The sequence below is a fragment of the Typopeltis vanoorti genome, chromosome 13, assembly GCF_054136105.1.
Source record: "Typopeltis vanoorti isolate ZY-2024b chromosome 13, IOZ_Tvanoo_1.0, whole genome shotgun sequence".
Lineage (NCBI taxonomy): Eukaryota > Metazoa > Arthropoda > Arachnida > Uropygi > Thelyphonidae > Typopeltis > Typopeltis vanoorti.
The window spans coordinates 14,021,390-14,035,731 of record NC_143561.1 but is presented as its reverse complement, the minus strand read 5'-3'; the positions used below and the strand labels follow the sequence as shown (position 1 = coordinate 14,035,731).

General features: G+C 34.5%; 1 protein-coding gene across 3 annotated transcripts in view; it reads right to left on the bottom strand.

The window, feature by feature from the left end:
• kibra (WW and C2 domain containing protein kibra) overlaps window positions 1-14,342 on the bottom strand; it is a 135,972-nt gene that overhangs the window by 59,673 nt on the left and 61,957 nt on the right. The window lies entirely within an intron of this gene.

Here is a 14,342-nt window from a genome sequence, read left to right as displayed (position 1 = left end):
TTTTTACAGGATGCATGCATGCATGAAAAATATTTTGTATGCAACTTTCCAGTCCAGACACAATGTGTGCAGCATTGAGATCGTGTACCCATGCTAAATATTTCTATAAGAGCAACCTAAATGCCCACTCCTTCAGCTACTTAAATACTGCATATATATAAGCAGTTTATAAGAAAACTTAAATATATTTGCAGTTGTTTTCCACTTTAAGTTCTACATTTGCAAACTAATGCAATATTTCTCACATTAATGTTATACTTTTTTCATCCAATTATAACCTGTAAACCTGCAATCTGCTTAAATTAGCTTAATTGCCTCCATAGCATAATTGGAAGAAAAGTAGAATTGCATCCATCGATTGGAAAAGACCTGGGTTCGATTCTCATTGTGATGAGGGAAATCTTTATATGGGCCATTTCAATTGAAGGTGAATTAGTCAATCTCATACAGAGGTAGCAAGGCGTTTTTTTTCTCCTGGAAACTCAGGTTTTTCATCCCACATACAGATAAATTGGCCTTCAGAACACACAATTTACAGACAAAACATACTGTTGTTGGTGATGGGTAACAGATGGCATTAATGGTTGTAGTGTTGTAATAAGATTAAGTAGTAGAGGAGAAGGTGAGATGCATTTAACGAAGTAGAATGCGCTACCGTGACGAATCCTTGGACTTCCTGGAGGTGTCACGTAATAGTAATAAATCCACATGCTACAATAATCTATTAATGTTTGAATAAGTTCAAGTGACTGTACTGTCTAGACTCTAAACAAATCTTCCTCTGTAACTAGCTCACATCGGCATTACTTCGCCACACAGTGCAGTCAGAGTTTATTAAATTGGAATGGGTTAAGAGTAATGCTGGAGTGGAGATACTGGAGAAATTACTAAATAAAATATGTGACAAGTATGATTTATAATATAATTCATTTTCATAATATGACCAAAAATTATTAACTGTAAATCAGAAATTCTGAAAGCAAAAGCTTTATTCATGCAGTTGGTAGGCATGTACACTCCCTTTTTGACCAGTGTGCGTGCGCACTGGTCAAACAAGGAGTGTACATGCCTAGCAGCGTGCACATGCATGGCTTAGAGCAGTGGTGTTCAACCCGTCGATCGTGATCGACAAGTTGATCTCTTGTTTATTCCTCCTTACTTACAAATTTAATTAAAACTGAAAACATAATATTTTATTTAAGTTAAGGGATATTGCATCCCATATTGTTTCTTGTTGTTCATGTCGCCGAATTGAAGCCTTTGGCTCTTCATATAATTAGTAATTCATAATATTTTATTTATCATTATTTTGTATTATTTTTAATTTGCTTTAAATGTATTGCTATCGTTTATTTATTTTTCATTAAAATTGTGAAATCAGTAATTTTCTTATAAGTCCGGGTAAATGAATTAATTTGGATCAGTAGAAGTCAAACAGCAAGCCGAGTGAATATGATTATAAGCAAACACATCGTATGCATTTCATTTATAATTGTGTTTACTCGTAACTACATCACACACTTCCCACTGTTAGAATTTCAGTTGCTCTAAATTTATCATTGGATTTACCATTATTTTGTTTGCTAATTGATAAGTTATAAACATTTTTTATTTTAATAAAATATTTAAAAGTTTTTTTTTTTAATTTGAGGATAATCATGAGTGTATCAAAGAAATCAAAGACGTATTATTTTCACAAGGAATGGGAAATGGATTATTTCTTTACGATGGTAAATGGAAAGTGTTGTTTGATTATGAATTTTAAGTGCCGATCTGAATACTCAGTTAATAACAGACATTCACCAGTGTGTTATGTTTTCATTACAATTTGATGAATCAAAACGACTTCACTGATAGTGCTCAGTTAATGGTATTTATTCGCATGGTATTTTAAAATTATTCAAGTAAAGAACTTTTGAGAAATGTACCATTATTGGGAAGGACTAGGGGAGAAGATATTTTTTTTAGCATTTCATGAATTTGTGAAACAACACAAACTTCCGCTTTTTAAACTTGTGTCTATTACTACTTATTTCTCCTGCAATGAAGGTAATAAAGCAGGCTTCATTTCCTTATGTAAAAACGATGACAAATATCCAGATATTTTAACGTGCCACTGTATCATCCAGCAACAACAAGAACTGTGCAGTAAAAGATTAAACACAAAACATGTTTTGGATATTACATTTAAAATTGTAAATTCTGTTCGAGGAAAAGCCCTGCAATGGCGGTTATTTAAATTACAGGCAGATGACGATAGGGAACTTCTGTTGGACAATAATGTGCACTGGCTCAGCAGAAGTCAATTTTTAGAAATATTTTTTGTATTAATTAACAATGGTACAACATGACAAAATTTCATACCGGCTGGAGTGTCGCCCAGTTAAACAAACAACACCTATTGTTTTCAGCAGGGAACCAGGGCAAACAGCAAAAAGTCAGCTACAGGAACAAATCTGAAAACACACCCCTACTCAACATCACCAGAGTTAAAGATCGGTACTATCAACATAAGAAGCCTGAATGGCAAAGAAATGGAGCTAGCTGAGGAATTAGATAAGTACCAGATCGACATAATACAGGTGACTGAAACAAAAATGACAAAAACTGATGAGATCTTTCTGAGCAATAAATACAAAATGTTATATTCATGCAATGACAATCAAGGAAAAGAAGGAGTAGACATAGTATTCAACACAAAATATGAGGCTAATCTTCTTGAATGGCAGGCTGTCTCAAGTAGAGTGATGTGGGCAAATATGAGAATGGGGTACTGGACAATGAGACTTATTTGTGCCTGTGGCCCTACAGAAGGCTCTACTAAAGTAGAAGTGGAAGAATTTTTTGATGCTTTAGAAAAAGCAACTGACACAATGAAAAAGGAAAAGTTGGTCCTTGTTGGGGATCTAAATAGCAGAGTAGGAAATGATTGTCAGACATACAAAAATATTTTGGGAAAATTTGGAGAAAAGAGCAAAGCTAATAATAATGGCAAATATCTGTTGGATTTCTGCTCAGGACACGGACTGCTTATCACTAACACCATGCTCCAACATAAAAATGTGTACAAATTCATGGAGTGAAGAGGCAAGGAATAAGAAAAGTCTCATTGACTATGTTATTGTTGACATTGATATTTTCTCCCTGGTGCAGGACACTAGAGTGTACAGAGGATTTCAAATTGGAAGTGATCACTATTTAGTCTTGAGCAGGATAAAATTGAATTTCATATTGAAAAGAAGAACATGTAAGAAAGTTTTAAAGTGAATAGAAGTTGAGCAGCTCTCAGATGTGAATAGACTAAAATACACAAAGATTATTGAAAAAAAAAAATGAAAGAGTCTGAGAACAGGAACAAAACCTTGGAGATTCAGTGGCAAGCCTTCAAGAAAACCCTGATTGATTCAGCTAGAGAGGCATGCGGTGAGGTTGTCTGCAAGGATAGAAAATCAGAACTCCATGGTGGACACAGGAAATTAAAGAAATAGTGAAGTAAAAGAAGAAAGCATATCAAAAGTTCCTGGCAAATAAGTCAGCTTTTGCTCTTAGAGAATACAGAGACAAACGTAAGAAAGCTAAACAAAAGTCATGGGAGGACTTTGGCAAGAATATAGAAAATAAGTATCAAGAAGGTGGTAAGATAATCTGGAGGTTGTTGAAATGCTGTAAAAGGAGTTAGAGATGATAAAGGTGACATGAAAACAGGAGAAAAAGATATCCTTGAAGTATGGAGTAATTACTTCGAAAAATTGCTAAATGAAACAAGCAGTGATAGCATAGTAGTAAAAAACACTCAACAGGCATACAGTCAGGAATACATATCCATACTTCAAGTAGAAAAAGCCATCAAAGGCTTGAAATGTGGAAAGGCAGCAATAATAGATGATATTCAACCAATAATGCTGAAGTATGGTGGTCTAAAAGTGTTACAGTGGCTGCACTGCATAGTTCAGAAGGCGTGCACAGAGGGACGAGTCCCCGATGATTGCAGTAGAGCTCTCATAGTACCCATATATAAAAAGGGAAATAAAACTGAAAGTGAGAATTACAGCGGTATTTCCCTACTGAGTGTTCCTGGCAAGATTTATGCCAGTATACTTGAGAAACGGTTGAGAATTGTGGAAGAAAAGCTTGGATTCAGGCCAAAAAGAGGTGTCAGAATCAGATCTTCACTTTACGACAAATAGCTGAGAAATCATGGGAATATAACAAAGATCTGTATTTAAGTTTTGTTGATCTGGAAAAGGCATATGACAAGGTACCAAGAGAGAAGCTATTCAACACGCTACAGTTATATGGTGTCAATGGGGCATTATATCAAGCAATACTTAGTCTTTATTTGAGTTGCAAGTCAGCAGTTAGAATTGAAGAAGTACAGGAAGATGGTTTAATGTTATACCTGGTGTGGGACAAGGATGTGCATTATCCCTTCTGTTATTCATTATCTATATGGATCACATTATGAAGGAAAGTGGAATTAAACATGATTTCATAATTGGAGATGTTAATGTAATCTCTTTGCTTTATGCGGATGATGTTATACTTCTAAATAAATCCACTACAAGTTTGCAAGATTCCTTGACTAAATTGAATAACTGTTGTAATAGATATGGTATGAAGGTCAGCAATAAAAAGACAAAGGCAATGAAAATAGATAGAATCGTTGAAAATATCAACTCTGTTGTGAATGGAGAATCTGTGGAACAAGTAAACATTTCAGCTACTTAGGCACAATTTTTAGTGAAGATGGTAAATTAAATATGGAAATAGACAACAGAATCAACAAAGCTGGTATGGTAGGAAATCAATTGAATAAATTCATATGGAATAAGAGAGAAATTAGTTGGAACACTAAATTAGCTGTATACAAGACAGTGTTCAAACCAGTTTTAACTAATGGATCTGAGAGCTGAGTCAGAAGTAAAACACTTGACCAAAGACTAGAGACCGCAGATATGAGAGTCCTGAGAAAGATTAGAGGCATGAACAGATGGTATCAATGGCAATATCATATTAAAAACGAGGATATTAGGAAACAACTTGACATTGTCAGCATCCAGGAATGCGTTAGCAGAGCTAATCTCAGGTGGTATGGTCACTTAAACAGAATGGGCGAAGAAAGATTAGCAAAACAAGTGTTCTGCGCCAGGTTGGCAGGAAAACGAACCAGAGGAAGACCAAGATATAGGTGGATTGATACGGTACAAAGTGCCTTAGATGATAGAAATATAAGATCTGATAATGTTGGAGTCTTGACAAGTAACAGACTGATTTGGAGGAAAATTGTAGATAGGAAGTTAGTAATGATGTAATTTTTTTCATGTAATATTATCATATCCTGTACGCCCATTGAGGGTATATGTCAGGAATTGATGATGACCATGATGAAAATTTTCTTGATGAAAAAAAAGGGATATTTAACCACAATTGAGTGATAAAAGATGGTTGTTACACTTATCATTTTTAGTAGATTCCTGTACAAAATTAAGCAATTTAAATTTAGAGTTACAAGGTAGAGATAAAAATTTAATTGACATGTTAAGTTCAATAAAAATTTTCCAACAATACATACTTTTGTAATTAAAATAAAAAGCCAAAAGGCTAGTTTTCTGGCAATTGAATAGATATTAAATGGATAAGAATCCCATTTTGTTATATATATAGCCAGTAAGTGAAACTCAAGATCGATAACTACGATATGAAGGTATGTAAGTTCTTTTCACTAAGCTTTGATATTTTCCAGGTCTACCTACTCACTGATGAGACCTCAAAAAAGGTTGAAACCGGTCTGGGTAGTGACCTCCCCTCATAATGTAATGACAGTATTACATCTCCTAGGAGCTGTGTTTTACATTATGAGAGAATATCAAGAATAGTGAGGGAGCTTGCTCCACCTTTGCTTCGAATTGCCTTCGCCGATAGTTTTTCGGCATTGAAACTCATAGATCGTAGTTATCGATCTTGAGTTTCACTTACTGGCTATATATATAACAAAATAGGATTCTTATCCATTTAATACATACTTTTATTAAAGAAAAATATAAATGACCGCGAAATAAAATTTATTTATTTCGCGGTCATTTATTAATTTTGTTCGCGGTCATTGAACAAAATCAAGAAATGCTTCGCTGTGATTTAAAAGAATTTATTCGTGAAATAGAATTAGTTGAGGAAGAAATAAATTCAAGATTTAAAGATTTTAATAAAACTGAAATGATTGTATCTTTTATCAATAATCCATTTCAAGAAAACTTGAACATCACAGAATTTCAAATAAAATTAGTGGGCTGTTTGATAAAAACCAAGCTGAAGTAGAACTTGAGATAATAAACATTCAGAATAGTTTACATTTAAAATCAATAAACAATTAAGTCATTTTGAAGTATACACGTGAAAATTTCCAATATTAACTGATATTATGCGAAAAATTCTGTCGTGTTTCGGATCGACATACTTGTCAGAATCTGCTTTTTCAAATATGAACGTCATAAAAAATAAATTAAGAAACCAAATTACAAATGATCATTTGGATGATTGTCTGCAATTGGCCACTTCTTCATATCAACCTGACTATGAAAATATTGCGAGCTCCAAACAATGCCAAATTTCACATTAACTTTTTTTTTAATCAACGAGCATTTCCTGTAACTTGTGAGTTTGTAATCAATCTGTTGTTTTTTATAACTTTGGTTTTCCAAAATAGAGAAATAAATATTTTAATCCAATATATTTGTTTTATTCATTGTATTAAAATAATTAAAAGTGATAAATAAATTTTTAAATACACAAATAAAGTTTTTAGTTTCTTTAAAGGTTTTAGGGATGGGAGAGTGGGTCCTCCGAAGTGAGTGAGCACATTGAACCGCATACTTGTGCTTAATCAGATATCAGGTTGGGGGAACGTGATCTACATAAGAGAGTAGATTGCCGAATAACTTAGTAGAGAAAAGTAGCTCGCATAGTAAAAAAGGTTGAACACCACTGGCTTAGAGGGAACATTGCATACACATAAATAGGCTTAGGTATGATTGTTACTCATAACAGTGCTTCACATTAGAAACAACACCAGAGGAAAATAAATAAATAATATAAAATTAAAAAATAAGAAAAAAAATCCTTAGTTAATCCACTGTACAACTGCACCATAGGTTTACAACATTCAGGGCAGGAGTAACACAGAGAAAAATAAAATAACAATACCAACATTTTCAACAGTGCTAAATTATATTATTAACAACACACACACAAACTGCTTGGAAAGAAGTCAATGGATACATACTGTGAGAAACAAACAACCATGGCATCCACTTTAAAATGTGGGACCTTTCTCTGTGATGACTGCAACAATCCTACAGGACATATTTTCCACAAGCGTATGATAGCAATCAATTGAAAGTTTGGACTATTCTTCCGTAGGCATGTAATGAGGTCCTGGACTGTTGTAGGGCAGACATCCCTTGACCTCACCCAACACTCCAGTTCATCTCATAGATGTTCAATAGGGTTCAGATCAGGGCTCTGTAGAGGCTATTCAAGCGTGGTAATGTTCATGTCCACAAACCATGCAGTTATGGTAGTAGCCTTTAGCCTTAGTATATTATCTTGCTGAAAGAGACAATGGTTAGTTCTGTAGAAACACCACCAAGTAGAAAGCACTGTATTGTCCAGAATGTTTAGATACCTCTTGGAGTTCAATGATGTTTGTGGTACCACAAACAGAGGTCCAAGCCCAAACCAGGACAAAAAAGACATTACCATCACACTGCCACCTCCAAATTTCATAGTTGCAGTTATTAGTCTCTAGTAAGAGACGTTCACTGGGCACCCATCCATCTGCTCGGTAGAGGATGTAGCATGATTTGTCACTCCATAACACATCTTTCCAAGCTTCCAAGTCCCACTAAACATGCTCTTTGTACCACTGAAAACAACGATGCATATTGGTTCAGGTAATGTGGAGCTTGCATATTGCAGTCCTACCATAGAATCCTATGTTGTGACCCTTGGTTCTGAATGTTTTTGTGCAGATTCATGTTCAAGTCGATGTCCAGAACTCCACATTCAATGTGCCGGTCAATGAATGGCAGTTTTTACATATTATCCTTCACAGAAATAATACCACTCCACACTCGCTGAATGTGACTCTACAGCAGTGTTTCTCAACGTGGGGTGTACACCCCACAGGGGGGAGCAATTAGAAAATGTACATGTACATATTTATATTATACTTTTTCAGAACTTGGCTGACTATTATGCTAGGGGGGGGAGCATCAAAATCTTTGAGACAATGAGGTGGGGCATCAAGATCTTTGAGATGTTTAGCAAGTGTGGAGTGGTCATCCACCATGGGTAGCACTTACAGTTGACTCTCTGGACTTCGATCTCAGTATGGCATCACTGATTTTGGCCAAGGATGGCCCAATTTGTCGAACAGATAGGCCTGCAATATGGCTTATCTGTTCAGCATGTAAAATGACTCATTACATGGAATGATGAACCCATCAGGGTGCCTGTTGACTTCTTTCCAAGCAGAGTGTGTGTGTGTACACACATATATTTTTAATCAACCTATCCCTCAACCATAACAACTAATTCTGTCTTAAAGTTACATAAACTGTCTATAATATATCTATAAACTGTGTATAATCCATTACAGAAAGGCAATTCATATTTTTTTTCATTCTACTAGTGAAAAAAAAAAACACAGTATATTTGTCCTCTCTACTTCATTAACTTTTTTTTTGTCTTCCAGTAGAGCCTGGTTCAGCTAAAGTGCAGTTGTGACAATATCTTGTTAATGTGTATTTTATATATTACATAAAGTAATTTAATAATAAACTTCAATTAAATATTCTCTGTCTCCTGTCAGATAATTAAAAAAATTTAACCAATTCATAACTATAATGTTGCAATCCTGTATGTACTTAGTGAATCTTCTCTGAACACTAATTCTTTCGATACCAACTGAAAATCTCAGTAACTGGTCTTGACAATTATTATTATTATAATTATTTTGTTGTTGTTGTCAGGAGTTAAATCAACTCACTTTATCATCAAGTTTTGATTTCTAGCAGCAACTGCAACTTGTAAAAAAAAAAAAAAAATGAACAGCAATTGAGCATTTCATGCTTAGTTGCTTTTATACGCTCTCCCACAATTGCAAGGAATTGATCAGACACTTTCTCGCAATGAGGAAGTAACTGAGGAGTAACAGAGAAATTATAGCTTACATTAGTCTTAAGGTAGACTGCATTGAGGACAATTTTTGTCAATTTAATAATTCTTCTCTTAAGTTCATCATAGGATCTAAATTTGTTTTCTGATTTATTCCAGGTCAGTAGGTGAGTGATAGAATCATCATTGTCAGAGTTAGCAAAAATAAGAACGTGATTAAATAGAGTGATGGCTCTAGTTCTCCCATATACGATGTCTCTCACATGCCTCCTCTATATGTAATTCAATGGATTTTTCCTTCTGACCAAAATACAGTACATTGCAGTTATACCAAATGCCTATATATTTTAAGCTGTTGTGTTTAGGTTTTGATATACCAAGCAGAGAATGTAGTTTGATTAGAGAAGTGATTTTTTTTTTTTTTGAGAATTTTAGTGAAACAGAAGTGATATATGGAAGAGATATAAAAACCTTTTACACCATTACTATCTTCAATATAGTGAGCAGGTGGATTAAACAGCAGCTTATTAGTAGTTTGCTTATGATAACCGTTTTTCTGAAAGTTGTTATAATGTATATATATATACATACATATATCTGATCTCACCCCATCTTCCCTTGAGTGTTAGGCTCGATGTTCTGTCATGACCAAGCAACTTAGCTTCTTCATAATCTAATTAATGCCACAATAGAGCAGTTAATCCTATCTTCATAGTGTATTATGGTTGTCAATTGAGTATGTTCTTATGGCTTGTTTTGCAGGATGAAAAATCCAGCCACCTGTGAAACCAGCCAACTCACTTTCAGTTGAAAAGTCCTGATGAAGGTTCTTCATATCCAAGATGGGATTTGAACCCAGGTCTTTCCAACCAAAAGGAATTATCAAAACTGATCGAGTTACAGAGGCCCTGCGCACATGCACGTGCACACACACAGAATGCAAACAAACTACAATCATCAATATAACATAGCATGCTTATTTTGCTAAGCAACATCCCTCTGTTTGAAACATACTGGCTTTGACCTGTGATTTAGTGATTAAAACTATTATAAAATAGATAATGCATTTTGAAACACATACCTTGGGATGGACCTGGAGTACCTAATGTCTCTATCTTCATAAACTTGAAATTTATAAATTTGAAACTTAACTGAGACAACACTATTATCGATAAATTGTTTAAAAACCCAAGAACCTGAATCCAATACACTAACTGTATAGGATTAAAACGTGAAGGTTAAAAATACATGGGCAATGATTAAAGCATCAGAAAAGGATGGATAATGTGGGAAACTAATTTAAAAAAACCTCAGAAAGGATGAATGAATGAAAATGATGTTGCATAATTATGGTGTATGAGTCATTTTGATGTGCACCATCTTCAGAAGTGTGAAGAGTGATCTACTGAGGAAAAGAATGAGATATGAAAAAGTGAAACAGGTGGCTAAATGGCTACACTCAATTGCTAGTAATTTCTTAATGGCAGAAACTTAGAGATAATTTTAATATGGTGAAGCTCCAATTCTCCAAAATCACACAGGGGTGATGGATGTTCATAGAATTGCTGTCACTTCTTATAGCTATATTTTCTGAAATCCATAACATGATTTCATTATTTGGAAAATCTAGTATGGTTGGCTTTTTCAATTTGAGGGATATGATTTTTATAAAATGCATAGACTGCGATTTCAGTCTTGCTGATATAAAATTTTACTATTTCATAAAAAGGAAAATTTTCTTTGATAGGTGGAGTGGTTAACTGAATCATGGCTGTTGGGTTTGCATAATTTATCAATTATTTGGATATTCTAGTTTTTGAAAAGCTTTGTTAATTTTTTTAATTTCATTATTAAGATGTCTATTTGTAGTACAGAATTTATACATGTTGATGAACTGTGAAAGAACGACTGATTTTTCGGTTCAAGTTACCTAATTACTGAATGATTTGGTTAAAAACTCCACCTATCAAAGTTAATTTTCCTTTGTATAAAGTAATAAAATTGCCCTATATTCAAAATATATATAAAGTTTTTAAATACATTTGTAAACATATGGACTAGAAATTAATTTTCATTATTAATCACAAATTGGCTACCCTTCTGAGACCTACCAAAATTCATACTCACAAGGAAATATTTGAATACCACATTGTGGTATACAGATTCCTTTGTCAACAGGATTCTGATGTCACTTATACAGGTTTTCGACAATTAGATCTCTATGGTTGCACCAACAAACATTTTATGACTGTAACATTCCCATTCCCAAATACCTAAGTAATAGTAATAAAAAGAATAAACACCAAAATCGCTTTAATACAGAGTTGAATTTATGTAGCTTTAGTGAGGACTATATAATAGTTTATTAAAGTGAATAAATTTACTATACTGGTGTTTACTATAGTGAAAGGGTGCTTAAGGTTCAAAGCTATATAATTGAGAGGAGACCTCCAGATTGCCTTCAAAGGAATGTGGAGAACCGACCGGTGCTTCTGACCTAATGTCCAATCCTCACCTTCTCGTAGTGCACCCTGTTACGTATCTACCTGGATACCGAACGGACGAGGATGAGCTGGCAATTTGGGAATTAGCCGACCAAATTATTGGCTTAAATCAGAATTTCAAATGATGATACAACATGACAAAATTTCATGCCAGCTGGGGCGTCGCCCGGTTAAACAAGGCCCCCGTTGTTTTCGCCATGGAACCAGGGCAAACAGTGAAAAGTCAGCTACTGGAACAAATCCTAAAACTTACCCAACTCAACATCACCAGAGTTCAAGATCAGCATACTATCAACATAAGAAGCCTGAATGGCAAAGAAATGGAGCTAGCTGAGGAATTGGATAAGTACCAGATCGACATAATAGGAGTGACTAAAACAAAAATGACAAAAACTGATGAGATCTTTCTGAGCAATAAATACAAAATGTTATATTCAGGCAATGACAATCGCAGAAAAGAAGGAGTAGCCATAGTATTCAACACTAAATACGAGGCTAATCTTCTTCTTCAATGGCAGGCAGTCTCAAGTAGAGTGATGTGGGCAAATATAAGAATGGGGAACTGGACAAATGAGACTTATTTGTGCCAATGGTCCTACAGAAGATTTTACTAAGGTAGAAGTGGAGGAATTTTTTGAGGCTTTAGAGAAAGCAACTGACACAATGAAAAAGGAAAAGTTGGTCCTTGTGAATCTAAATAGCAGAGTAGGAAATGATTGTCAGACATACAAAAATTTGGAAGAAAAGAGCAAAGCTAATAATAATGGCAAATACCTGTTGGATTTTCTGCTCAGGACATGGACTGGTTATTACTAACACCATGTTCCAACATAAAAATGTGCACAAATTCACATGGAGAGAAGAGGCTAGGAATAAGAAAAGTCTCATTGACTATGTTATTGTTGATAGTGATGTTTTCTCCCTGGTGCAGGACACCAGAGTGTACAGAGGATTTGAAATTGGAAGTGATCACTATTTAGTCTTGAGCAGGATAAAATTGAATTTCATATTGAAAAGAATAACATGTAAGAAAGTTTTAAAGCGAATAAAAGTTGAGCAGCTCTCAGATGTGAACTGTAGACTAAAATACACAAAGATTATTGAAAAGAAAATGAAAGAGTTTGAGAATAGGAATCAAACCTTGGAGATTCAGTGGCAAACTCTGAAGAAAACATTGATTGATTCTGCCAGAGAGGCATGTGGTGAGATTACCTGTAAGGATAGAAAAATCAGACCTCCGTGGCAGACACAGGAAATTAAAGAGGCAGTGAAGGAAAAGAAGAAAGCATATCAAAAGTTCATGGCAAATAAGTCAGTTTGTGATCTTAGAGAATACAGAGACAAATGTAAGAAACTAAACACTGTGTAAAACTGGCTAAACAAAAGTCATGGGAGGACTTTGGCAAGAACATAGAAAATCAATATGAAGAAAGTGGCAAGATATTCTGGAGATTGTTGAAGAAGCTCAGAAATGATGGAAAGAGTGTTGTAAAAGGAATTAGAGATGATAAAGATGACATGAAACTGAAGAAAAAGATATCCTTGAAGTATGGAGTAATTACTTTGAAAAATTGCTAAATGAAACAAGCAGTGATAGCACAGTGATAAAAAAAAACACTCAACAGGCATACAATCAGGAATACATATGCATACTTGAAATAGAAAAAAGCTGCCAAAGGCTTGAAATGTGGAAAGGCAGCAGGAGTAGATGATATTCGACCAGAAATGCTCAAGTATGGAGGTATAAAAGTCTTACAGTGGCTGCACTGCATAGTTCAAAAGGTCTAGACAGATGGACAAATTCCCGATGATTGGAGTAGAGCTCTCATAGTACCATATATAAAAAGGGAAATAAAACTGAATGTGAAAATTACAGAGGTATTTCCCTATTCCTGGCAAGATTTATGCAAGTATACTTGAGTAACAATTGAGAAGAAATGTGGAAGAAAGCTTGGGGACAGTCACTTTGGATTCAGGCCAAACAGAGACTGTCAGGATCAGATCTTCACTTTATGACAAATAGTTGATAAATCATGGGAATATAACAAAGATCTGTATTTAAGTTTTGTAGATTTGAAAAAGGCATATGACAAGGTGCCAAGAGAGAAGCTATTCAAAACGCTACAGTTATATGGTCAATGGGGCATTATATCAAGCAATACTTAGTCTTTATTTGAGTTGTGAGTCAGCAGTTAGAACTGAAGGAAGTACAGGAAGATGGTTTAATGTTAAATCTGGTATGAGGCAAGGATGTACATTATTCCCTCTGTTATTCATTATCTATATGGATCACATTATGAAGGAAAGTGGTATTAAACATGATATCAAAATTGGAAGTGTTAATCTCAGCTCTTTTCTTTATGCGGGTGATGTTATACTTCTAAATAAATCCGCTACAAGATTCCCTGACTAAAGTGAATAACCGTTGTAATAGATATGGTATGAAGGTCAGCATTAAAAAGACAAAGGCAATGAAAATAGGTAGAATTGTTGAAAATATCAACAATTCTACCTATTCACCACCTGCAGTGTGAATGGAGAATTTATAGAACAAGTAAAACATTTTAGCTACTTAGGCACAATTTTTAGCGAAGATGGTAAGTTAAATATGGAAATAGACAACAAAATCAACAAAGCTGGTATGGTAGGAAGTCAACTGAATAA